The 25,970-nt window shown below is 40.0% G+C and overlaps 1 long non-coding RNA gene across 1 annotated transcript in view; it reads right to left on the bottom strand.

The window, feature by feature from the left end:
• Positions 1-25,970, bottom strand: part of LOC142361620 (uncharacterized) — a 144,065-nt gene that overhangs the window by 71,376 nt on the left and 46,719 nt on the right. The window contains exons 3-5 of the long non-coding RNA XR_012764263.1: positions 13,133-13,294; positions 11,778-12,120; positions 11,187-11,358 (exon numbers count right to left, since the gene is read on the bottom strand). This is a non-coding gene — a long non-coding RNA (uncharacterized LOC142361620). The remainder of the gene's footprint in view (positions 1-11,186; positions 11,359-11,777; positions 12,121-13,132; positions 13,295-25,970) is intronic.

Genomic DNA, 25,970 nt, shown 5'->3' with positions numbered 1-25,970 from the left:
AAATGATGATTTTGTTAATTTTTTAAAGTGAATGAGGGAAAAAATGTGTGATAGTAACAGGCTGTATGAACTGTTTATATTCATCCATTCTTCTAAAATAAATTTGCCTTCATCTCTCTTACCAAAACATCCCTGCTCCTGAGAATTCAGAATTTTTACACATGAAAAAGAAAAATTATCCTAAAGAGACTAATGACTTTTCATATTTATATATTTTCATGTAACAATCCCCCAAGGAAACAGCAGACATGATAAGTCTTCTAAGTGGCAGTTGCTAGAATAAAAATAAAAATGCCCACTAGGAGTTTTATAGCAATCAAAAATATCAATGGATTCTTTGGGGTGCATAGTTTGTCAATACATTCACACCATAGGTGGGCACAAGCAAAACAAGCTAGAGACTTTTTAGCCCCAGCTACGTCTGAACAGTGTGCATATCTTATTATCACAAGTGCACTCTCATATGAGTTGAGCTCAATCCCAGACCCTAGATTACATCCTGGTAGAACTCCAAGGCAAAACAGAAAGATATCAGGACTAAAAAAAACCATATATGTAGGTATAGGAATTCTTAAAAAATGTCAGGATAGATTAAAGTAACCTATCTCTTTTTGCAGCAACTGTTCACACGCACATCTGGGTGACTGTTACCAGTATAAACCTAACCTGCATAGATTACAAACATGAAGATTTTCTAGAAGAAGAGTAACTGGAAAGTCACCTTTCAGAGAGCTGTATCAGGCTGGGTAGTTTCCACAAAGCATACTACTTAGCAAAGGTGTGTACAAGACATCAGACAAGTCTTTGGAACAAAGACATTCATCAGAGATACTCAAAGGTTACCTCTATTCTCCTGAAGAATGTTCAGGTCATGGATGCAGCTTGATCTTTGCAGAAAAGGCTTAATATAGTCGTCCTATTCAGTGCAACAGCCTCTGAGACCAGTTAACTTAGTGGCCTTTCTGCCATGGAAACAAAGAGGTTAAGCCTCTCTCAAAATGGCTTTATCCTATAGAGATGGAAATGGAAAGCACCACCAAACATAGGATATGAATCGATTTTTTTGAAACTCAGACAGTGTAAGGTTTACAGATACAGGGAGCTGAAAAGTTTTTTGACTTCAAATTGAGTGATAGTTTGAGAAATGAACTGGGGATACTAGAAAAAGAACAGATAAGGTGAGTTGGTATAACTTGAATCTCTAGCTCATCTAGCAGAGTCAACAACCACTGAAGAAGCCACCTTCATCTTACCATAGAGGAAGAGGAAGGAGACCATGAGACTAAAAGACTTTCTCATGAGGGATTTCAGCACCAAGCTGCAATTCCATTAGGGCTGGAATGCTTCACTGAGCTCTGAAAGTTCTGTAGCTGTTAGGAAAACAGCAAAGAAAACCAGCAAACATGTCTTCCCATGACACAAGCAGAAGTTGCATCTGATCTCTTACTGACTTACGAGACATCAGCAAAAATTCAAGTCTTACCCACAAAAATCATCATCTTTCTCACTTCTGCCTGGGGCAGTTCGTTATTTCTAATGGTTCGGGCTTTCAATTTACTCTCAGCAGTTAAAACATCTCCACAAAATCATCTATTCTATGGTTGCATTTGGACTGAGTCAAGATCTTCAATATTTTTCTATTCTACTCCTCTGTGTTAAGCTAGCCTTAGTCATATCACATATGATGTCCATCTGGTAGAGAATTTTGCCACGCAAATATGGTTTAATTATTACTTATGTGCTTAAATCCAAAATGTAAACTCCTAGAACACTTGATCTGCTACCACTTACAGTGTCGCTGCCTGAAGTCCTTACAAGTATGCATTGGTGCAGGTTCTCCAGGTTCCAGAATCCTGCATTCTGGAACAGTGGGCCTGGAATGAGCCAATGTGTAGAGGATGGGGACAAAAGTAGACTGCTGCAATAAGGTGAAGGGCAAGAGAAAAATGCTGAAGTAAACAGGACTTGTGGATGTGCTGAAGGAGCTGACTATGTGATAACGAGTTAAAAACAGTGGTTGTGTATTGTCAGCCAGCGCATGGACATCGCATGATCAGCAACCGTATTGGCTGACCTGACTACAGATTGGACAGAAACAGAATAGAGAACCTTGTGTAAATAGCTGCCTTATTGGGATGGAAAGCTCCCAGGAAACTAACGTCCAGGTAAAGATGTGTAAAGCACTGCTTGCGAAATAAAATTTGTCTCGCACCGCAAGTTGAGTCCTTGTTACAAATGCTATAATATGCTACAAAAATGCACTTTTTTTTTCATCTTAGTTTTTTCAGTCGATCATATTTTTCAAAATCAGAATGAATTCCCATGAAAATCCATCTTTACACAAAGAGGCATTTTTTGGCAGCGTAAATAACAACAACAAAAAAGCTTGATTCCCAGAGGCTGGACCTTTCTTAGATGATTTCTTAGTTACTAAGAAAAGTTACAGACATCCAATTTTTTGCCCAGGGAATTATGATTTTTAACATCTAGGGATAGCAGACATAGTAATCCTGGGCTCTGGATCCTGTGGCTCTTTGATCCTTTATGTGGGGTATTCATAGGATCAATCCATATCTTCCTGTTGGTTTCCATAGGAACCAAAACTATGACAACATTTGTTCCTCAGTGAGGAAAATGACCCTATGACCATCCACCTATCCACGCACCCATATACACGCGTAAGCATACACAATGTGTATTTATCGACTGCAGCCCCTACGGGAAAGTGCGGATTTCCTATCATTTCTCTTCCTATGTCTAAATATTCAGACGTTACCATAAACTTTGGACTCTTTCAACTAGATGTGCAGGGTTGCCTGTAAGAGGCATGGAGCTTATGTAAATAATCTACCTGTCACAGCTTGTTCCCAAAGTTAAATTCGCTTCTTCAAATAAAAGCAAAATCTAAGCCCTAGCTTCTCAGGATTGTTAGGCCAACGAACAACTGAACTGTAGAGGACTTCAAGCCCTTCAGCACCCCATATCTACAATGTTCAGTGGCAGTAAACTAGAGTGGATGGGAGGCATCTATGTTTTCTCCTTCAGAGCATTAATTTTAAACAAAAATAGGTACACAAAAAAATCTTTTTTATTCTGGAGCTTAAGAAACATTATCTCTACAGGCTCATTTGGAGTATTTAACTGGGAAATCTGCTATTTTTAATCAAAATGGTTTTGGGTAAGTATTAACTGCATTCACTAACATTTATGTACAAGCTGCTCAGCACTGAAAGTAAAGCTTTGTAGTTATCTTGGGAGCCAAAACCTCCTAGATCGTCCACTGAATTAATGTGCGACTTTGTGCAAGCTGTTTAACCTACATGTCCTCTGGTTCAGAACTTAAAAATAGGGCTAATGTCAACTCTCAGATGTGTTCGGAGAAGGACTTCGCCAACCTTTACATAAAGCACTCCAACATCCTGTATAAAGAACAAGCTATATTTTTGAATATTTATACAACCCCCAACATAAAAGCAGTAAATGCTCTGTACAGACATATAGAACAGAGCCCCTGACCTAAATGCTTACCTTCTAAAACAAATATGCACCAGGAAAGTGAGCATGCTTAAATCACCAAAACCTTTCAACTTCTAAGGCTAGTTTTTATTATGACACAAACAAAAACAAGGTGACTCTTGAAACAAAGAAAACTCAGATATGTTGGGTATCACAGCACCTATGAATAACTTGCTGGTCTCATAAACTGATTACTTCACTCTCTTTTTAAGAGGGCAGAGGGGCGGAAATAAAGCAATGAAAGCAACATTTAGACAAAACTACATAACCAGATTCTAATTTTCACTGAACTGTGTAAAGATGCTGCAGATTGTAGAACTGCTGACAAAATATTTCAAATTCATACAGTTCGACAGAAATTCAGTATGTATTCTAGCAGGCTAATTGAGTGGGTGAGGCTGCAAGATACCAACAAATCATACTTAGAAAAAAAGCCAGATCAGAACATATCTTTAAAAAAACATCATAGTGAGTTCCCCTCTTCTTGGGCAGGTAAGTATTTCAAGCCCTGGGCCCCTAAGGGACTTGTTTTACAATAAATCTTACATAAGCTGGTCAACAGAAGTGACCCAAACTCCTCTGACAGTACAAGCTGCAAACTGAAAACAAAATTTTAACATCATAAAAGCAGTACTATATCAGACAAAGGTCATGAGATTCAATATCCTACCCCCAAGAGTGGCAATGAGCACTTCTAAGGTAAAACTCTTCTAACTCGTTTAAGTTTTTAAAGTACAACTCTTCTGGCTGTCAACTATTTTTGGCCTAAGGACACCCTGACTTGGATGATGCTTCTGTAAATTTAGCATCCCTTCACAAACATCTCTTCCCTTTGCTTTGAAACTTGCTCTTACCGCCTTCACTTGATACACCTCATTCTTGTACTTAATAAGAGTGTGAACTACTGATCCCATTTTACTCTCTCCATTTGTTTTCACTCATCTCTATCAAATCAGCACTGAGTTATCTTAGTACGTGCCTCTTGAATATGTAACTCAGGAAGCCAAAAAAAGTAATATAAATTCATTTTCTAGAGCTTCAAAGAAATGATTCACCATTGTGTCAGTGAGTTAAATTACCCCATAGCCCCCAGTGCCAACACATTAATTGCTTTCACAGCCTATTGGAATGACCCTTCCTTCTTTAGAAGCCCTGATTATTTGATGCATTTATAACTAACTTTTAACGCATCACTCTGGTGATTTTATTTTTGAGATTGCTTTCTGACAGATGAAAATAAACCTGAGTTGCTTATCATATAATTAGAAAAATTCATGAATCCTAAGACAGTCATTAATGGTTTATTTGATCTAGTTGCCTATTTGCATTCCTTAGTGTACTTCGGAACTTTGATGTAAAGAGGTATTCAGACTAAACACAGGATGCTAGTCATTCAGTGTTTTTTTATCATTTAGTGGGAAAAGTTTGAGCCACCTCCATGCGAAATAACAAATTGCATTGAATTTTTGGTGCAATTTTATAAAACACAAATGACACAAGCATACTAGCCAGTTCCTCAAGTGCAGAACAGAAAACTGTGCTTTTTAGGCTGTTTAAGGTAAAGCTCTCATGTATGTCAGTAGCTATCTGTAATATGGAGTGTCACAGAGACAGTGCTGATGATGTGGAAAAAGCTTTCCTGGAAGGGCAACTTCCTTGAATTCATAATGGCAGAGATATGCCTGTGTAACGCGCAGTTCTTTAACAATGCACATCGCTAAAAGATACTGTTCCTAGCCAAGTTTAAAATGTCTGTTAAGCTGCAACGATAGTGAATTTTCCAGTTTTACAGAGTAACACATCCCTTAACTGAAAATAAAGATTTACAAAAAACATTTCAAAAGGTCTCAGTAAAGATTTGCATTCTATTTCCATTTGAAATGTTCTCCTATATAATTGATTCCCCAATAAACAATTGATGAATTCAGAACAAATTGGTCTGAAAATAAGTTTTACATGCTCACTAGCAGCCTTGAAAAAACATATATAAGCTATTCCCTCTTACTCACATCTACCATACGAACAGTTTCAAATCACTTAATTGTATATTCAGAAAAAAAACCCTACCCATGGCATTTGCAAGCCAAATAAATTTCATAATAAAAGACTGTAATTTTAATGATTAGTGTTAATGGGAAGCCAAAAAAAAAAAATCTTCCCTAAAGTGTGCTATGTATCCAGAGAAATAATCTACATGTTGTTACAACCACCCCCACCCAAAGTGCCTCCATGTATCTCTTGCTGAAGTTAACACGCCTTCTACTTCCATCTTTTCCAAAACCCATGAAAAGTACAATTTTCAAAATCAAAATTAAACAGGAAGAGAAATTTAAAGAGACAGAAAAAGACACTATTCCTAAAATTGTAACAGTAACTGCACTGACTTTAGCGTGACATGTAAAAGAATGAGGTAAAAATGTAGTTGCCCACATAATAAGGTCTGCCCAGAGCCTCCTCTTCTCCAGGCTGAACTACCCCAAGTCTCTCAGCCTTTCCTCCTGGAAGAGGCACAAGAGTCTTCTGATAATTTTTGTGGCCCTCCTTGGGACACACTCCATCAGGTCTATGTCTTGCCTGTGCTGAGGGCTCCGGAGCTGGACGCAGGACTCCTGGTGGGGTCACACCAGAGTGGAGTAGAGGGGCAGAATCACCTCCCTTGCCCTGCTGGCCACGCTGCTTTTGATGCAGCCCAGGATATGGTTGGCCTTCCGGGCTGCAAGCGCACGTCTGGGTCATGTCCATCTTTTCATCTGCTATTACCCCTAAGTCCTTCTCTGCAGGGCTGCTGTCAATCTCTTCATCCCCCAGCCTGTATTGACACCTGAACAGTGGAACAAGTTGCCCAGAGAGGTGGTAGATGCCCCATCCCTGGAAACATTCAAGATCAGGTTGGACGGGGCTCTGAGCAACCTGGTCTTGTTGAAGATGGCCCTGCTCACTGCAGGGGTGTTGGACTAGATGACCTTTAAAGGTCCCTTCCAACCCAAACCTTTCTATGATTTTATGATTAACAGCTAGCCTTACACTTTTTTTCACTCCAGTGGCTCGTTTGTTGTTAAGCACTTTAGCAATAAAATATACAGACAAGAGTGACTACAACCTTTGTTTGAGGAGAAAACATGACCACAGCAGATACAGTTATTTATATCCATAAACAAGAGAGACGTACTGGTGTCTAAAAAATGAACATTTCATAAAAGATTCACTCCAAGGTTGCCTGCTTTGCTCAACTGTCTCTGCTCATCATTGCAGCTACTACAACTCTTAAGTTTCCCATCTGCCTTTTTGACAGGAACCATGGTGACAGGCCAGTATCTTCAAATTTCTCTCATTCAGGAACCATGAAGAAGTCCCTGAATCTGACAGATTAAAAATACTTGAAACAACACTGAAAACATCTGATCCCTCAAATTATAATTTGCCTTGTCTTCAGCACTATGAGCCAAAATTAAAATTACCATGTGGCTAAAGTTATGGAACAAACCAAATACACCATGAATACTTTCAGGCTTTCAAAGTTCAGCTTTAACCAACCAAATTTCAGGACTACATAAGAAAACAGATGAAAGCAGGAAAGACTGAGAATAAAACTTAATGACAAATGACTAAGTGGTAGGTACAGTAAATGCTGTTTTAATACACTGGGTATTTTCTTCGTTAGATGTCATTTAGAAGACACTAATAGAATCCATCTGTTTCTGGACTGCAATATTTTATTGGTTATGGGTGTGGTAGGAATTTAATTAGTAATTTGATAGAAGTGTGAAGATTGGTACTATTTGTCAGCTGAATACTTTTGCCTATTAGAAAGAAACTATTTAACTGGAATGTTGACATCACTTTCCTGGCTACTGCCACCATCATTTGCAGAGTCCCACCTTAGCGTCTACTGCTTCTTATTCCATCCTGACAGAGTTCAAAGGCAAGGAAACTTTGATATAATACTTCAAAGAGATTTTTACCCTTCTTTTCCCCCTCCTTCCTACTCATTACTGACTCCTAAGTCAGGCTGACCAAGATGAAGGAGTTCTTTCTATGAAGCAGCAACTAACTGGAGTACTTCAGCACTGATAGAAATGCTACAAAAGAAGAGTGTATCTTCCAGCTCCTATTCTACTTCTGAAAAGCAAAGGCAAGTAAAAATCTGAAAAATCAGGGAAGCTTCTGTTCTACTTTGGTATTACACATCCTTGCTTATTACCTATTGCTTCTCACTCTGTATGTTGGTTTCTTCTTGGATTTAATTGCAGTAGAAGGAGTAAAGGGAATAACAGACTCTGTTGTTGCTATATAGCCTATATTTGATCACAGGCATCTTCTTCTTTACAGTAAAACAGTTTGAAAAGAAATGCAATTTTCCCTAAATATATGGTTATTTCTAGATAGGGGCTAAACACACTTTATTGTATATTGGTAATCTACCAATGAAACATAGTAAAAGAAACTTTCTAGTAGTCCTGCCAAGCACAAAAGAAAGTAAGAAAGGACTGTCATATGGCACACTGTGACAAATGGTGTCTTGTTAGTATTTCAGAGGATCGCTCTATTTCACCCTAACTATTGAAGCAGCTGTAGACAACTTCTATTTTATTCTTCAAGATAACATAATTCTGAAAATCTAACATATTTGTACTAGTAATCATTATTTTAGAAATTCTAGCTTAAAATAGAACTAAGCTTTCTCAGTGAAGGCAGACTGTTAATGAAACAAATGTTTCCTTAAAAAAAAAAATTGTAAGCCAGTAATCCTTTTCCCTACAATAAAAGTCTTCCCACAAGCACATTATCACCAAGTTCGAAAATGATGATGTCCTGTTGTCTCTTAAATTTAGACAAACCAGTAAAACCTTTCATATATCTTCTACAGATAGTAACAAAAAGGCTGAGTGTTTGAGAAATAAAATCACAAAACTCTTTTTATGGCAAGAAGTCTTGATTTAATCCCATAATAGCAATTAAGGCTATGAAAAAAACTTTGTATAAAATATTAAATTATTGATTCTAAGTTCTTAAGACTTTAAATACCCCCGGCTCCTCCCGCCTTCCCCCACCCCCCCAGTCATTCCTAGGACAAGTCTTTTTCTTAGCTCTAATGGGTCAATTCTCAGCTGCCATCTTCTAGTTTTGTTTTTATTGAGAAGAAGATGAAAAATGTCTCCATGCTGCCTCGTTTTTTTTAATGACTCTTCCTCGAGTAGACTTCTTACCAATCTTACTTGTTTTCAGTATAGTAAAATGCTACCTCTGATGATCACTTCTCTCTCCCTCTTTGTCAGTGCCAGCATTATTAATTATGAGTCCAGAAATTTTAGCAGTTGTCATATGCAACAAAGCCATATAAACTATGACAAATTCCTGTCTCCAAAAGTGCTTGCTTTACCTTCTCTGGGTGATATAACTAAATCCTGACAGAAATAAAGAGTTGCTATGGAACATGTATTTCTTTTTAAAGTGTAAGAGTCATTTTTATTGAGCTAACCTATCTGAAAATTACTTTGAAGTGTATTGTGCCCATAACATAGTCTAAGGTAATTCAGAGCTCTACATTAAGCAGCAGTTTTAGAAACATAAGAATTTCAAACTATTTATACCCAAAACATCAAAGACAAAGAAAATAATAGAAAACCTGAAGTTTAACAAGACACAATGTGTGTGCATATATACACACAGCAGTAGTTCTTACAGCAGAAATAAGTTATTTGAAAGTAAAGACATACTTCTGATTGCAGTATTACTTGAATATAGCTCTGTGAGTTACTATTTCAATCCACACACCTTGTAAAGTCTAATTTCAAATCCACGAATCTGTTTTCATAGTTTTACCCATTCTTCTGAATCTCTCAGATATCCATCTGCAAGCCTAGGCCTTGCATGTGTGAAAGGAAAAGCAGATGGTATGTGATGGATATAGAGACATAAGCACATACTAGAACACGAGGTGATCTTCAGTATTGCTGTATGTTACAGAACTTTCTGGCTCCATCCCCCTCTCTCTTATACAGTCTTGCATTTTGGTCTGGTGCCAAAAGTCTGCAACAAAGGTGCACTTTGTGCCAGCACAAACCCTTGATAGAGGCACAGTTTTAGTGATCAATGATGCATTAAAAAAAGTCCAAATCTTTCTCCAACAGAATATGCCTTTCGGGGAGCAAATGCAAGACAGTTTAAGGGGGATATTTTCTGCAGATAGAGCTGTATAGAAGTGACTTGTGCTGCACTAACATTAGGAGCACTTGTAGGGCAGACTCTTTCAAGAGGTGAATAAGATGAATAGCCCCAGTTGGAGGGGACAGAAGAAACCACACATAGGTAACTACAGCCATATTAATTTGGTTCAAAATACAAGTGCCTTATGTAGCCAAACAACATCTCAGACTCCCTGTTATAGGGTATTTATGCTCAGTGCAGCAGAAATGAAAGATTTCCACATTGACTCACAATGAGCTTACCAAAGAAGATGGCAGGGTTGTTTGCCATCCTTTGGCAGAGGGCAACAATTACTAAAGCTAAAACAATATTTTAAGTTTTTGCTAGCCCTGTTAGGTCAGGTGTGTAATGAGGCATGATATGTGCCTGCCACAGCAGTGTCAGCAAAAAATTCTTGATGTAGATACACCGGAAGGCTGTGCTGCCGTTCAGCGTGACCTGGATAGGCTGGAAAGCTGGGAAGAGAGGAACCTGATGAGGTTCAACAAAGGCAAATGCAGGGTCCTGCACCTGGGAAGGAACAACCTCATGCACCAGTACAGGCTTGGGGTGGACCTGCTGGAGAGCAGCTCTGCGGAGAGGGACCTGGGTGTCCTGGTGGACGACAGGATGACCATGAGCCAGCAGTGTGCCCTGGCTGCCAAGAAAGCCAATGGGATCCTGGGGTGCATCAAGAAGAGTGTGGCCAGCAGGACGAGGGAGGTTCTCCTTCCCCTCTACACTGCCCTGGTGAGGCCTCATCTAGAGTACTGTGTCCAGTTCTGGGCTCCGCAGTTCAAGAAAGATGAAGAGCTACTGGAGAGAGTCCAGCGGAGGGCTACAAGGATGGTGAGGGGACTGGAACATCTCCCCTACAAGGAGAGGTTGAGGGAACTGGGCTTGTTCAGCCTGAAGAAGAGAAGGCTGCGAGGGGACCTTATAAATGCCTACAAATATCTGAAGGGTGGGTGTCAGGAGGATGGGGCCAAGCTCTTTTCAGTGGTGCCCAGTGACAGGACAAGGGGCAATGGGCACAAACTGAGGCACAGGAAGTTCCGTCTGAACATGAGGAAGAACTTCTTCCCTCTGAGGGTGACGGAGCACTGGAACAGGCTGCCCAGGGAGGTTGTGGAGTCTCCTTCTCTGGAGATTTTCAAGACCCGCCTGGACAAGGTCCTGTGCAGCCTGCTGTAGGTGACCCTTCTTTGGCAGGGGGGTTGGACTAGATGACCCACAGAGGTCCCTTCCAACCCCTACTATTCTGTGATTCTGTGATTCTGTAAATCATTATGGTGACAAAACTGTTTCTACTGCTCTGACTTATTTCTCTCTGATCAGGAATAATCTGACACCTGTAAAGTAGCATCTCCCACATATCTAACTGGAACTTTCCAACATGTCCTCACAAGAACTCAAAAAAAGTTTGGCCTACTCCATGTTCTTGTGCCCCTATCTTTGCATCACTTTTTATCTGGTTCTCTTACCTTGTTTTCCATAGGCTTACACCTGCTCTTCCAGGTCCCAGTCCAAAATACCTGTATTTGTAACAGGGGTTGCTCCTTCCTTTTCCGTACTATGAGTGACTTCCGCTACAGGCAGTCCAAGCAGCAGTTTGAAGCACTGTGCTCATGGGTCTCCATTCTGTTCTACACTAGCCTGTCAAAGACAGAGCCTAATTCAGTGCTGTCCCTGGTCCTCTTCCTGCTCCCTGTGTCAAGCATGCTTTGTTGGTTCTTTGTTTCTATCACAATTTCCCTAGAAGTTCTCCAGGACAGCCTCTCACCAGTTGCTACTGGGGGAGTCTGTGCATGTCACACAGCTGGTTCCCATCTGCTACTCAGGCACAGGTGGAAGAGTTGGTGAGGCCACATTAGGCTCTGGGGGAAGGGAGGTTGGCTGTCCTTTCACAGGTTCTGCAATATGCAGAAAAATAACTTATCTCAAAAACTCCTATGCAGCCATTTGCTTTCAAAAAGTCAGTACTACAATAAACATGTTGGCTTGCTTTCGTTTTGTTTCAATATTCATTTCTAACATTCAGAAAGTTGATATGAAACAATTGAGAAGGCACTTACTTGTGTCTGTAGATGAAGTGGAGGAACTTATGTTTACTGCAAGTGGGCTAGCATCAGGCCTGGAAAGAGTAACTTCCCTTCCCTTGCAGACAAGTGAGAGTCAAGAGACAGGTGCTCAGATAAACTGGAGCAACTTCAGTGGAACCAAACTATTTTTACAGGTAGAGCACATGGCTCACAGGATTCTCTGAAGAAGCCTTTAACTGTCTGTTCAGACTTTGTTTATTGACAACTCCTTGACAGAACAGCTTTTCATGTACTACAAAGTCTCATTATGTTCAGTTGTGATGAATATTGAAAACAGTCAGCAGCTCACTGAGAAACTTCAATCCAACAACTTTTCCTAGGAAAAAAAATACCAAAAAATGTCAGCTAGGATCTAAACCCTAAGTGACGTGTTCTTACTATGAGCTATGTTTTTTACAGGCGATGTTATCAAAATTGCACAGTCCTCACTTATGACCACACTGCAGAATTGTAGGTATAGCAGTTTGCTAAGCATCACAACACGATTTACTGTAACTATAGAAAATGAGTAATAACCATCTCAATTTCACAACAGTTTATATGATGTATCTATTAAAACAGCTTGTTTTCTTATTGTTGTTTCTAATAACTCAATAAATCCCTCACAGTATTTATGATTAAGAAGCTATATTACAGTGATCAAGCTCTGCAATTCTCAGTCCCAAGCCACACTGTACTGCTATGGCTTCCACAACACAGTTTATAACCACACTCTATTTAGCTTACTCAAATTTCACTGTATATGAACCAGTCTGTAACCAAACCTTAACAGTATGAACAGTTTCACACAGGACTTAAAATGCCAAAAACAGATGGGTAGATATTTAGCCTGACCACCTTCACAAGTCATCCACAGAATTTCACTCAATATTCCTGCATCAAAACTGTAACTTCTGGTTCAGCTAATTCATAAGACACATCCTCCGCCCCCTTTGGTGAGAAAGTAATTTGGAGGGGCTGAAAGGATCTCTTGAGAAAGCTGTCAATCACTAAAGATTTCTTCTAATTCCTGTCCCTGCTGATGTTTCAAAGCTAACCTCCTTGTATTGTTAGTACTTTTCTTAAACTGCTACACTCCTCACCTTTTCTCCCAAACTTTTATTACATAGATCAGGTATTTACACTGCTACAATTATGAGTATTATCTGGACAAATTTCTTGTATAATAGCTGTTCATAGTCCCTCTGGTTCCAGTTTTGTTAGTTCTCCTGCATGCTTGTACAAAGCATTTTAGATGTGAAATATTTCTGTGATACATCTTCATACAACACCAATACCAGACTGAATGGGAGTGTTAAATAAATCAGCTTTCTTCCATCTAAACTTACCTCACAGTCAGGATTTGTCTAAGCTGGGTCAGCAGTAAGGCTATTGTAAGGCCTCTGTTTTCCAGGTTCAAGCAACATGCAAGCATGGGATTCTTTCATATGTTATTTTCTTTTGTAAGGAATGATCCTATCCTTTGTCACTGGAGCTGAGCTAGCACCATTCTGAAATGAAAAGGACAAGCAGGTCACAGGCTCTTCAAGCAGTTATTCCAGATTTAGATGTCTGTCTCAGTCACAACTTTTTGAAGTTTCTTTGTCACTGAAAGCCACTAGGCATTCACTTTGAAAAAGCAAATCAAAACTGAGCGTATGTCCGCAGCGCACATGGTAGTGCAGAGAGGGCAGTCTAGTGCTGACTGGTACATCTGCACAGAACAGTGTTAACCTGTCAGTGATGTGCTGTGTCTGTGCTCACAACTCCTGCCTCTTGTGAGGGCTTATTAACTGTAGTGCGATGCCAGCTTGACACAGCCAGCTCCATGTACCACATGTACCAGCATGTACCACAGCAATCTTGAATGCCAGCACAATCAAACCAAATCAAATCAAATCCCTGTTTGTCTCAAACAACCAAATTCAAATTTGCACATTCCCTACAATCACCTTTACTAAAATTGCTCTTTATGAGGGTGAAGTTACTACAGGAAATCTGCTTGCCTCACTGGAAATATTAACATATTAGGGCAGGATCACAATCCATGCTAAAACGGCTTTGAAATCCAAGATTTTTTTTTTAAATTAAAATATACATGATCTTGAAAAACACTGCCCAGCACCAGACAAGAACAAGATTTCCAATAACCAAAAATTCTTATTGCTGTTAAATATTTGACATTGAAGATGTTTTTTTAATAATCCTTGCTTATTCTTTATCCTCCTTTTTTTGCAATAATTGACCATTTTACTTTGATGCATGAGAGATCTATGAATTATCTACTAGAATGGAAGGAAAAAATTTCTACATTCAGGTAACATTAATAGCTTGGACAGAATGCATGTAAGGAACCAGTGAAAGATTCCTTAAGTATTCAGATATGTTATGTTACCTATCTTTAACTGCTGAATGTTCAGATCTAAAAAAGTTTGGATAAATTGCCATGACTGCAAAAAATTAGATATGCTGAGTTACTGCATTCTGGATGAAGGAAAGGTTAATGTATTGCTGTAATAAATTCACATGATATGGAAATCTCACAAGAAGTCAAAAACTTGTTTTTGTAATCCTTTGCTTTAGTTCTACGTTCGAGTCAAGAAAAAAAGGAAACTTTACTTAGAGCCACTACCCAGATGACGAAATGCATCCTTCTACAGATATCCCTATGAAAGAGAGAATAAGATTAGAAAAATTAAGTAGTTACTGTTATGTTACTGTGGTCATAAAATTATTTTCAGTTGGTTTAGAATCAAAGATTACTAAGCTTACCAATAACACATTGCAAACAAGTGGCAAGAAATATATCCTAGTCATCAAATTAATTACCAGTATAACTTTCAACATGTAGCATTAGTAAAGATTCACTAAATCCTCCTAATCAAAGTATAGTGTTTTACTGGTAATTAACACTGGAGGCAAACTCAAATTTTACATGTGCCTTATCTGTGCATTTTCTAGTAATAGTTTCTTCATAGCACATTTTTTGGTGTCAGTCTGACCAAAAAAATTCAGTTTTAGGTATTCAAGTAACCAATATGCTCCGGAATGGTTTCAGATCAAACTTCCTACGTGCTATCTGACAATATCTGTGGCTAATTCACGGTAGTTTACCTTTGGTGACAAAACATGCCTAAGCCAAAAGGCTCCTATTTATAGCAGAAAGCTCTTAAAGGACTTTTACCTCCACTCCTGAGACTGAACGGCACCTGATATAACCTAGACTCACACAAAAATGAGAACTGGCCCACAAAGTTACCTCGAGGAGAAACAGGGTTGGTGCATGACTGCCTCAGTGGCCATAAGGTTCTCTATGCTGTTTCCAAATTCTTACACGTAGCCAATTCTACATAAAACTTGCTTTCTATTAGGATGTCAGCACTGAGACCATACAACATCATACCAGTCACAGTTTGAGCACCACGTCCTGCAAAGTGCAGTCACATGTTTCCCCCCACCTTTATTGTTTTAACCACCACAGATGACAGGCTTAGACAATCCTTAGGCAAAACACTATGAATACTGATCTAGATCCTTGAACTTGAGTTATTCCTGCCATTCCCAAACTCCTCTGCGATCAAAGGGTAGCTCTTAAATACACTTCTCTCTCATGAAGAACATACCCCTCTCTGTACCCTCTACTTTTATATCTCCATCTGCCAGCCACACGCCCTCACATACTAAATCCTCAGAGACAGCTGAAGAAGAAATGGAAACTGGAATACTGAGTGACAGATGGGAGTGCGTGTGTGTTTAGTACATAATCTGTGTGGGAGAACATCCCCATATCCCTCTCCAGCATCCAATTTGGCTTTGGCAGTGATGTGTATCTTATCACAAGCAACTAAAATATTCCACTTGAAACTCCTGATACAATGCTTAACGAATATCCACACATAGGCATGACAGATTGCCTGTTTTAGTAGCACCAGAGGGAGCAGCCCCAAGGCCCAGCTGATCTGACGGATCACAGCAATTCACTGGAAAGGTACTCACGGGTGTAGGATTTCCATCCTCCACCTTAGGGGAGTCCTGAAAGACTTTTAAAGTTTCTGCTTGGGGAACCATGCAAACTTCAGCTACGTTTCTACTAGTCTTACCTGTGGTACAGTTCTCTGTAAGTTTGTGTTACACAGGAAGGCAGAGAGCTTACTGGAAATATGGCACCTCCACCACTCCTATAAAGGTAACACTACAAACTTGTATTTTCCACTTCTTTTTCATGCTGCTTTTTTATTTCCTGCACAAATAAAGCTCTATTAAATATCATATTAAAAATAATCATATAAAAATAAAGTAACTGACTTAATATCCAAGCTGTTTTAAAAAATCCTTAAAAACATAGAATACCTTTATCTATCTGTGGCAACCATTCTGTATTATTCCTAACCTGCAGTAGTGTGTCTTTCCAGCGACAAGCTGATCAGTATTTTAGTCAGTACTAAGATCATTTTATACATGTGTCTGTTCTCACTTCACTTGTCTCGGGGAAACTCTTTAGCTTGTGTTGAGCAGATGCTTATGATTCCTCTACAAGACTTTTACTTTTCATTCATGGTTACTAAACAGGAATGAAGATTATTTCTGTTTGACCAGAGGAGCTCTTAGTGACTTGATTTCTTGTCTTTTTTTTACCCCCTATAGAAACAGAATCAGATGATCTTCTATTTTATACTGTAGACTCAGAACACTCCATTTCCAGAGGAAAGGGTGTTCTGAATTGCCAGATTTCTGCAATGCTACTGAGCATCATGTGTGTTTCTTCAAAAATTTACAAATACAGTTTTTAACAGTATTTTGGTCACCACTTAAAAATGGAGAGGAACACTGTTCTTTCTTTTGTTTACAGTATTAGATAACATTAACAACAGTATCTCAGAGTTAAAGAAAATGCAAATGCTGATAGCTTTTCTAAAAAATTACAAGCAAAATTGGAGTTGCTTGTTTGCAATGGAAAGCTATAATCCTCAAAGTCAACGTGAGGAAATAATCCTAAAAGTTGTACAGCAGTGTTTGTCTGGCAGGCATGTGTTCTGAAAGTGTTTAAAAAAAACCAGTGAGCAGTTAAATAGAAACACTGACAAACACACCATAATTCTAACCTTTTTCATAGGCAAGTATCTCATAAAATGTGATTCCATACTGGCTTTAGGTCACATTAGGAGTACCTGCGGTGTAACAGCATAATCAAATTATCTTTGTATTTGCTTCGTTTGGTGAAGAGCTGTGGCTATCCTATGTGTTTGCTTAGACACATAAGAAAGCACTTTATCCACAAGTCTACCTGTCTATCTCTATCCTAAATGTGCTTCATCCTCTGCTATGATTTACATCGAACAATTGTTTGGTAGTAGAGAAGGTATTCATGAAATAAAAGTTCCATTGATATGAAGAATGTAAGATTACAATCTCACACACTGTGTGGAGAAAAAAGATAATGCTGTCACCAAGACAGAGAAGCAGATGCAAACCTTGCTCTGCCATAGATACATTCTATAGCCTTGGTCAAGTCATTTTTGTCATGCCAGTTAAACTGTATTTCCTAGATAATGGATGCTACGCTATTATTTACCTCTATAGTCCTTGGCTCAATATGAACTACAAGTTGAAGAATGTAGACTGCTATTTTGTAATAGGAAGCACATTCTCAAGGGTATACTACCAAACTTGCAGTATTCAAGTCCACTAACCTCAAACAAGCAACAAATGGACATGACCCTGACAAAAGCATCACCCGCTATAGCTTTAAGCATCTGGGGTGATTTGAAGACAACAGCCATTAAATATGAAAACTAACAAGTAATGACACTATAAAATGGAGGGAAAAGATCAATGCTCTCTACTCATATTTCTAGTAAAAATAAGCTTTCAGGTATCTCAGCTGTGCTCTTGAGAAGTCTGCAAATTTTAGGTGTCATGACGATGGTAAGGAAAATACTGAAACAAATAGACAAAGTTCACCTTGGAATAGTCAAATCAAACAGGAGACCTAAAGAAATCATATGCAGGACGCACATTAATCATCATTAATTATAAAAAAGATAGTGAGCATATGTGTAACATGTCACACACAGTGATTCCCAGAAAGGACAACCAACCAACCAATTGAAATTTCATCGAACTATATTGGAATTGGTATGTTTGGTTTGAAAAACATTATCAGAAAATGGCTACTAAAATTTTCCAGGACAGTCTAGATTTAAAGAATGAGAACAGTATTTATCACCAGAAAACAAGTTAAAAAATATGTGACAATTCTGAATAAGAGATTTAGCAGACACCCTCAAATTTAGAAGCTTCCGGAATAAGTATATGATTTTCGAAAAATCAAGGAGTACAAGCAAAAATATATTCTTAGCATTACCATAGCACTGTATTTGTAATCCTAGCTACCAAGAGCCGTATGAATATTCAGCTACCAAGCTGAAAGCTAAATAGCTAGTCTATGATAAACAGAAAAGTACTGGCACCTACATAAATAAGCACACAAAACAGCACAACAAAGAAACAAAGCTGCTCTAGCAAAAAGAGTAAGGCTGTATAAGGCAGATTCTACAGAACACAACATAAGGCAGCCTGACACGCAGACAGCAAGACTATTTATCATACTGCCTCCACAACTCTACTTACATTTAAACATCAGTCCTTTTAAACGATTTTTTTTTCCATTTATAGATGCACCTGTAGCAAAATTAGAAGATCTAACAATCAGTTAAGAGCATATTTTTAACTGTTTACTTATTTCCCTTTGAATCTTGATTTGATTTTGAAAAGGTAAAAATTATAGACTTCTCTAAGTGAAAACTCTAATCTAAAAAAACCCCTTTAATTTTATGAAACCCTTAAAAAAAAAAATCCTTAACGTTTGCCAGGTGCTCTTCTTATCAGCCATCTAACTCCTACTGCTGTTCTTTTAACCAGTCAGAAAATGAATGGAATACATTTGGAGGGTTAGTTGTTGTTGTTCTTTTTTTGCATATACTAGCTTCTGCATGTTAAAAATATATGTCTAGATGCTGATGTAAAGTAAAAGAGGTATTAAATTCCACAGAATAAAACTACGGAATAAACAGGTTTGTGTAAAAATGTAAAAGAGACATTTAGAAAGGGACAGAAGGAAAGAGGAAGAACTCTCAGCTACTCTACAAAAAAATCTGTCTGTGGTTTGATACCAGTCTCAACAGCACCATAGTGATTTGCAGAGATTCTGGTGCACTGAAAGTTTGAAAAGTAAATACACAGCTTCAGCAAAACCATGACAAGTCTCATGAGTTCTGAAACTACTGACAACTTAGGACCATAGGATACCTCAGGTTGGAAAGGACCTCATGAGGGCTCCAGTCCAACCTCCTACTCAAAGCAGGGTCAGCTGTGAGCTCAGGCTAGATTGTTCAGGGCAATATCCTGTCATGTCTTGGAAACCTCACAGAAGGGAGACTGCACAACCTCTCTGGGAAACCTGATCTCCTGCTGGGCTGTCCTCCTGGGGATCAATGTTTTCCTTGCAGCTGTGCCAAACCTCTCTCATTCCAGGTTACTCCTTTTGCCTCTCACCCTCCCACGATGTGCCACTGTGCAGAGCCTGGCTCCATCTTCTTGACACCCTTGTATTGGAAGGGCTGCTGTTAGATGCCCCTGAAGCCACTTCTTCTCCAAGCAGAACAAGTCCACTTCCCCCAGTGACTCCTCACAAGGCAAGTGCTCCAGCCCCTGACCATCTTGATGGCCCTTTGCTGCACTTGCTTCAGTTTATTAGTTTTCTGCATTTGCCAATGTTGAATTCCATAAATTTTCTATCAGCACATTCCTTGCTTCAGCACTGTTTGAACTGCTGCAAGCAGCCTCACAGTCACAGGCCCTGGTTCTCATGGGGGACTTCAACCACCCTGACATCAGCTGGAAAGACCATACAGCTAGGCAGGCGCAATCCAGGAGGTTCCTACAGAGCATCGATGATAACTTTCTGATGCAAGTGGTGGAGGAACCAACAAGGAAAGGCGCGCTGCTGGACCTTGTGTTAACAAACAAGGAGGGACTAGTGGAGGATGTGAAGGCTGGAGGTAGACTCGGCTGCAGTGACCATGAAATGGTCGAGTTCAGGATCCTGCGTGGAGGAAGCAGGGCGATAAGCAGGATCAAAACCCTGGACCTCAGGAGGGCTGACTTTGCCCTCTTCAAGGAGCTACTGGGAGGAATCCCGTGGACCAGGGCTCTCGAAGGCAGGGGGGTCCATGAGTGCTGGTCGCTCTTTAAACAACACTTCTTCCATGTACAGGAGCAATGCATCCCCCTGAGAAAGAAATCTAGCAAAGAAGGCAGGAGACCTGCATGGTTAAACAAGGAGCTTCTAGCGGAGATCAGGCAGAAGAGAAATGTCCATGGAATGTGGAAAGAGGGGCAGGCCACTTGGGAAGAGTACAGAAACGTGGTGAGAGCATGCAGGGATGCGACGAGGAAGGCCAAGGCTCACCTGGAATTGAAGCTGGCAAGGGATGTCAAAAACAGCAAGAAGGGCTTCTTCAGCTACATCAGCAGCAAAAGGAAGGCTAGGGACAACGTGGGACCGCTGCTGAATGAGGCGGGTGTCCTGGTGACGGAGGATGCGGAGAAGGCAGAGCTACTGAATGCCTTCTTTGCTTCAGTCTTCAGTGCTAAGACTGGCCCTCAGGAATCCCAGGCCCCAGAGGTAAGAGAAGAAGCCTACAAAGAGGACGACTTTCCCTTGGTTGAGGAGGACTGTGTGAGGGATCGCTTAAGCGATCTGGATGTCCACAAATCCATGGGCCCCGATGGAATGCACCCACGAGTGCTGAGGGAGCTGGCAGATGTCATTGCTGAGCCACTCTCCATCATCTTTGAGAGGTCCTGGTGGACAGGAGAGGTGCCCAAGGACTGGAGAAAGGCCAATGTCACTCCAATCTTCAAAAAGGGCAAGAAGGAGGACCCAGGGAACTACAGGCCAGTCAGCCTCACCTCCATCCCGGGAAAGGTGATGGAGCAGCTTATCCTGGAGGCCATCATCAAGCAAGTGAAAGAAAAGAAGGTTATCAAGAGTAGTCAGCATGGATTCACCAAGGGGAAATCATGCCTGACCTATCTAATAGCTTTCTACGATGACATGACTGGCTGGGTAGACGAAGGGAGAGCCGTGGATGTTGTCTACCTTGACTTCAGCAAGGCTTTCGACACCGTCTCCCATGATATCCTCCTAGGGAAGCTGAGGAAGTGTGGGCTGGATGAGTGGTCAGTGAAGTGGATAGAGAACTGGCTGAATGGCAGAACTCAGAGGGTTGTCATCAGCGGCGCTGAGTCTAGTTGGAGGCTGGTAACAAGTGGTGTCCCCCAGGGGTCAGTACTGGGCCCAGTCTTGTTTGACTTCTTCATCAACGACCTGGATGAAGAGTTAGAATGTACCCTCAGCAAATTTGCTGATGACACCAAACTGGGAGGTGTGGTAGATACACCGGAAGGCTGTGCTGCCATTCAGCGTGACCTGGATAGGCTGGAAAGCTAGGCAGAGAGGAACCTGATGAGGTTCAACAAAGCGAAATGCAGGGTCCTGCACCTGGGGAGGAACAATCTCATGCATCAGTACAGGCTTCGGGTGGACCTGCTGGAGAGCAGCTCTGCGGAGAGGGACCTGGGCGTCCTGGTGGACGACAAGTTAACCATGAGCCAGCAGTGTGCCCTGGCTGCCAAGAAAGCCAATGGGATCCTGGGGTGCATCAAGAAGAGTGTGGCCAGCAGGACGAGGGAGTTTGTCCTTCCCCTCTACACTGCCCTAGTGAGGCCTCATCTGGAGTACTCTGTCCAGTTCTGGGCTCCCCAGTTCAAGAAAGGTGAGGAGCTGCTGGAGAGTATCCAGCGGAGGGCTACAAGGATGGTGAGGGGACTGGAACATCTCCCCTACGAGGAGAGGTTGAGGGAACTGGGCTTGTTTAGCCTGAAGAAGAGAAGGTTGCGAGGGGACCTTATAAATGCTTACAAATATCTCAAGGGTGGGTGTCAGGAGGATGGGGCCAAGCTCTTTTCAGTGGTGCCCAGTGACAGGACAAGGGGCAATGGGCACAAACTGAGGCACAGGAAGTTCCGTCTGAACATGAGGAAGAACTTCTTCCCTCTGAGGGTGACGGAGCACTGGAACAGGCTGCCCAGGGAGGTTGTGGAGTCTTCTTCTCTGGAGATATTCAAGACCCGCCTGGACAAGGTCCTGTGCAGCTTGCTGTAGGTGACCCTTCTTCGGCAGGAGGGTTGGACTAGATGACCCACAGAGGTCCCTTCCAACCCCTACTATTCTGTGACTAAAGTTCCTAAACTCCTTACAGACATGAAAATGTCAAGATGTTACATTAAAATTTTCTTTATCACAAAACATTGCTCTATGAGATGACTGTAGCAAGTTGTACGGAACCAGAGCTGGTATGATGAGATGGAACAGTAGAAGAATAAAAAGTTCATAAAACTATTAGCATTTCTGTGACACACAGAGAACAACTATAATCCCTGGCCTTAAAACCCTGATTTTTATCACATAAAAGTCTTGCTCTGTACTGATGGACAAGCATTAAAATGTTATCCCTATGTTACGCATATGGAGTTGTATGAACTCATTATTTCCATTATCACTGCCTCTTCTCTACCACACTTCAAAAGCAAATTATTTTCTTAACTATAAATTATAATGAATTTTGTAATTTACCGCTATAGTGAACATGCAGAAACCGTTACTTTAATTTTGAATTTTAGAAGCACAGTGTTTTACTTTAAGTAGCAGCTTCCTGAACCAAAAAATCATCCTTTTTGTTGAGGCTGTTTTCTTTAATGATTGACGTCGGGCATGCTTCTTGCATTTTTGCTTAATTGTAGGTTGTTTCCTTAAAATTTTTAATCCTATCTTATATAACGGTGTATAAAAAACCTGCATTCCTCATGGCACCTCATAAATATCTCATTTCTTGCTGAATTTCTGTATGTAATACATGAAACGGTTTTACCTTTCAAATAGAAGACAATGAATATTCCAGTGGAACAGATCAGAAGTTTTCTTTACTAAGCAAAGTCCTTGCTAATGAACATAGTGGTTCAGCATAACACTGCTCAAAAGCACTGTAATTATAAAATTATTATTTCATTAAAATTATACAACATCTCAAGGATATATTAAAGGACTTTTTAAAAATCTTTTGAAAGGTTTGACTTTTTAATAGGATTTGTCATTCTTAAATGTGAAGATGCTTTGGAAAATCATCTACTATAAACTACACTTTTTAGCAGTTCTGGAAAAACAGTTTGTTTATTAGAATGTTGTTGTTTAATATGGGGTTTTTTTCTTCAGTTACAAGAATTATGTGGAAGACAGAATATGAACACAGAATAAAAGACTGGTCCTGACCTGAAGCCTACGACAAAGCTAGTAGTGATAAGACCATTTTCACACAAGGAAGACTGAGGTGAAAGTTCTAGTTCATGGCATTAGCAGGAAGATTTTCTTGGTATATTCACAATCCTTACTGGAAGTGTTAAAATTTGAAATAAACAATTACATAAATATGATGAAGTTCACATACAGTGAAAAATTGTTGAATGGATTTATTAATCAAGATTGATTTGTGTAAGAAATTCAGAAATTATCTTGACAAACAGATTCTTAACAATCATTTGTGAAATTAAATGGTATTTTGTTCCTTACTGAATAGTTTAGATAACGAGAGCAGTGGGAATTCTGATATACACATTTATAGTTCACAGTTGGATCCTGCTCAGGCTACTTGTGAGAATTCGCATGAGAGAAACTGATTCCCCAGATAGACATCAATAGTAAATACAAAATTATTTCAAAGCACTCAACATTAATTAATTTAAAAATTCACATGAATAGTCAGAGAAATAAATTTAATTATTTTTCCAAGACTTTTTTCCATAAGACTTTTCTCACAGAGAATTCTAACTAATATCTCTGTTTTGACAGAAGGAGGAAATCAGTGCTTTTCTGAGAGGGATGATGGGAGATTGCAGGCTATGTCACATGTTTCTATCTTACACAGCTTCTGGAGATAAAATCTTGATTGAGAAATCTTTGATTTTGAACCATCTAGAGCAAAATATCTTAAGTACAGTTTTTGCAGGTGTTTAGAAGAACATAGACCGATATGCAAATCCAAGACAGTCTCCAGTGCTGGCGCGATTGGAAAAACAAAAACAAAACCATACTTCTAATCAAAGCTCATTTGGTCTGTAGTCCCTGAGTTGTAATAAACATGGGAACACCATGTGTAAGGTAACTTTTCAGTGTAGAGACAAACTTCTTAACTTCTTCCATCACAAGAAGTTTGTTGGGGCATTGGTGCAGAAGTACCTTGCAGTGAGACACATGAGTATACAGATCGTTTTAGATTCAGTACTGATGTTGCAGTAGCAAGGAAAGAGGCAGAGCATTGCTAGATGGTGATGAATGACTAAACTCGCAAGAAGATTTTGAGCTATAGTTTCTTGCCTAGGTTCCCTCTTTATGCAGCAAAGGGTCAAAAGATGAGCCTACACTTAGGATTGGGATAAGGGGCAGAGTTAGGGTTAGGTTTGGAATTAAGAGAAAGCCTAGAGCTTAATTTGGAATGGGGCTGCCATTAATTTGGAAAGAAGCTGCCAAAGGAAAGGGCAGAGTGCAAAGAGAACTTGGATGTGAGAGTTTTTTCATGTGTACTAATGGGGGGGCAGTGACAGGGTGGAGACACTTGCTTAAAGCTCACCCTTGGCTTGGGTTAAGGCTATGATTGAGAGGAAGTGAAAGCCTATTTCTCCCCCTCCCCTTTATTTTTTTCATTTTTGTAATGAAATTCATCAGGACTAATGTAATCCCACACTTTTTCTTGGTCATTTTAATTGTTATCAATATGCACAGTGTTTAGCAGAGTAAATGCTAAAAGTAACAATCAAATGGCAAACTGGCAATGCTGCTAGACAAAAAAATGTTTGGGAAGGAAAAGTAATTTAAATGAAGAAAAACACCTAATTTCATAAAATGCAAATGCCTTGCTGTTATTTCATTATTTTCCTCTCTCACTTATTTCTAAGATAATTGTTATTTTGCTTCCTTTTGTTTTATTTTACAACTACATATATAAGGGTAGCAAGGTGGGACAACAGAATAACAGTACTTAGAATTTATACTTGAAATACTCCAGAGGTGTGCCTGAGTTCTTTAGAACTCACTAAATAAAGGCATATTTTTTTTTCACAGAAATTATAGGAGGCTCATACAATTGTAGTGAACAGTACAATAGGGTGAGAGGAAACTTACACAAATCAGGAAGGACAAATTTAAAGTCCTGCAACTGGGAAGGAAGACCATCCAGCAATGCTACAAGCTGGGCGCTGCCTGGCTGAGGAGTAGCTCTGCGTGAAAAGGACCTGAGCGTCCTGACAGACAGTAAGCTGAGCATGAGCCAGCAGTATGCGCTGGCAGCAAAGAGGAGCAAAAGTTGCCTGGACTGTATGAATCACAGCAGAGACAGAAAACTGTAATTATTCCCCGTTATTTAGCACCCAGGAGACTACCTCTAGATACCATGTCCAATTGTGGGCTCCACAGTAAATGAAAGACTAGATCAGCTGTGTGAGTTCAGTGGATGTCCACTGAGGTGGTCAGGGGCTGGAGTACTTGCCCTGTGAGAAAAAGCTGAGGGAAGTGGGCTTGTTCTGCCCGGAGAAGAGGTGGCTGCAGAGGCACCTAACAGCAGCCCGTCCAAAACCTATGAGGAGGTCTTCAAGAAGATGCAGCTGTGCTCTGCACAAGCTATTCTAGCCTATATACAATGTGTTCTATCCTACAAGCAATATTTCTGAGATTTCAGTTTGGATGGAAGAAGAAAAAGAAAAGACATCCTTTGCAGACAATGTCTGGAGTTTTCCACCATTGAAGACATAGTGCAGGAAACATGCCTGAAGTACGAGTATGAATATTCTGTCAGATCAGCTAGGGATGCTGTATGTATCTCTTCTAGCATCTAGTACATGTGTTGAATGCTATTTCCCAGCAAATCCAAAAGTTTTGATTTGTGCTTTGTGGTAAAATTGCCTGACATGTTTCCGGAAGGCCTGGAAATGACACTGAGAAATAAATGCTCCTATAAGTTACAGATGCCGAAGTAAGAGTACAGTATAATATTACCATATTTATGCAGAGGTCAA

Source organism: Opisthocomus hoazin, chromosome 6 (assembly GCF_030867145.1).
Source record: "Opisthocomus hoazin isolate bOpiHoa1 chromosome 6, bOpiHoa1.hap1, whole genome shotgun sequence".
In the NCBI taxonomy this organism is placed as follows: Eukaryota; Metazoa; Chordata; class Aves; order Opisthocomiformes; family Opisthocomidae; genus Opisthocomus; species Opisthocomus hoazin.
Note: the sequence above shows the minus strand (reverse complement) of the source record. Positions and strands in the feature narration are given on the sequence as shown.